Genomic DNA, 2,516 nt, shown 5'->3' on the forward strand with positions numbered 1-2,516 from the left:
TTCTGAGTATAGACTTGACAAGGGTGGCAACGTTTGACCGCTTCAATACAATCTTTGAAAATTGAAGGCCAAAAGTAGCCGACACGCAAAATTTTCTGGGCTGTTGCAAGCCTTGATAGATGACCACCACAAGCTCCACTATGGCAATCATTGAGTACATATTCTACTTCCTCTAAAGTTAAGCAACGCCTAAGGATTGAATCAAACCCTCGATGATATAATGTATCACCAATGATAACATAGTTTTTAGCAAGGTGACGTAACTTTCGATGCTCATCCTTGGAGGAAGCAGGCAGGAACTTCGAATTCTAGAGATATATGATGATATCTCCATACTAGGGATCTTGTGAAGAAATGAGGAATAAATGTTTGTCTGGGAAATTTTCCTCATAAACAATGTCTTCTTCACAAGGCAGCTCGGAAATTAATTCCGCAAAAACCAATGACTTCTTAGACTTGGCTGACAAGAACTCGAGATCAAATTCTTGCAAAATAACAATCCATCGATTGTATTTTCCCCCAATCACTTGCCTACTGAGGACAAACTGAAAAGGATTGATAGCCGCTAAGATGAACGTTTTGCATAGTAGAATATAATGACGAAGCCGCTGGACAGCATGGATAGCTACCAAGGCCAATTTCTCGATAGGAGAATAGTGTAGTTCAGGACCTACTAAGCCTCGAATCAAGTAGTAAATCACATGCTCAGTGAGAGCATCATCCTCCTGAACTAGAACCATACCTATGGTTGATTCTGCCATTGCGAGATACAGGAGGAAATCTCTTCCATAATTCGAGGGATGCAACAATGGGGCAGAGATTAATGCCTGCTTCAAGGCATCAAAGGATCATTGCGCAAAGTCGTCCCATACAGATGGAACTCCTTTCTTTAGCAAATGCATAAATCCTTTAGTTATCTCAGCGTAGTTTGCTATAAATATTCTCAAGAAATTTACCTTTCCTTGGAGACTTTGAAGTTGACAAATTGAAGACGGGGGAGGCAACTGAATTATTGCCTCAATCTTGAAGGGATCTACTCGAATCCCTTCAGTCGATAGGATGAACCCTAACAACTGACTAGATGTGACCGCAAAAACACACTTATTCAGATTCAAATGGATTTTATAAGATCGACATCTCTCAAAAACTAACCGAAGGTGGCTGGGATGATCGATTTTCTTTCGAGAACGAGCAGCTAAATCATCCAAGTATGCTTCGATTCATGTTTGATGTCGTGGAAATCATAAGACATGGCCCACTGAAACATAGCTCCAACATTTTTAAGACCAAAAGGCATCTTTTTGTATGCAAAGGTACCCCAAGGACAAATAAAATCTATCTTATGCTGGTCCTCTGGATGGATAGAAATTTGATTATAACCAGAGAATCCATCCATGAACGAAAAAATTTCATTACCCGCACACTCATCAACTATTTGATCAATAAATGGTGTGGGGTAATTGTCTTTCAGACAAGCTTTGTTCAAATCCCTAAAGTCAATGCACACTCAGATCGTTCCTTGTTTTTTTATCTATCGATACTGGATTAGAAACCCACTCCATTAGAGGAACGGGGTATATGAAACCCGCCTTAAGCAACTTTTCAACTTCAACTTTAATAGCTGCTACTTTCCTAGGATTAACCGGTCAAAGCTTCTGCTGAATAGGCTTAGCGTTTTCGTACGTCTTGATCTCATGCTGGACTATAGATAGATCAATACTAGACATTTCCTCATAAGACCAAGTGAACACATCTCGAAACTCTTTAAAGAGGTCAGTGTAAATTTGAATCTCTTCAGGGGAGCAATTAGCTCCAATGAAGACATTTTCTATAATGTCAGGATTCCTAGAGATGTTTATAGGTAAAGTTTTTGAGATAATCGACATATTACCTTCGACAAATAAATGTGTTGGAGCCAAAGTGTTTGACACTGTACAAACATCACTAGTAAGCAGATTGGAGAACCTAGATTCGACTTCATGCAATGGAGGAAGAAAATACGAATGGTGATGTAAATATTCCCAAGGTCGATCTACACCCTTCATTGCTTCTAAAATTGCTTCGTCAGATGGTAGAACTGTATCTAAGCAATTCAGAGTAGAAGTAGAGTCAAGGGTCCAAGCTGGAGCCACATCACCATCTAGCTCCTCCTCTGAAAAAGGAGTGGGATGGTTGTTTGTAGAGTTAATGATATATTGATAGTTAAGTTCTTCTGCAGAGATAGGAAATGCCATTCCACCAACTTGGCCTCCATCTAATGTGGTCGTAGATGAAGGTAAGGTCCAAGGGTCTGAAAAATAATGAGTTCGAAAGAACTCTTTCCGTGAAGGCCCTTTGGAGGATGAAATTGCATTGATTCTAGCTGTAGGAGGGGGAAGATAAAATATACCCATCAAGGAAGAGTACATCCCAACTCCTAAATTCTCTATAGGTTGATGGGGATTATCCACCAATGGAACGGTAGAATCTGAAGTTGCTCGAGAGTCACCCGAAGAATAATCTAACTGATCAATTTT

This window comes from Pinus tabuliformis, chromosome 5_1, assembly GCF_031772625.1.
Source record: "Pinus tabuliformis cultivar Carrire ecotype Pingquan chromosome 5_1, CPIR1, whole genome shotgun sequence".
Lineage (NCBI taxonomy): Eukaryota > Viridiplantae > Streptophyta > Pinopsida > Pinales > Pinaceae > Pinus > Pinus tabuliformis.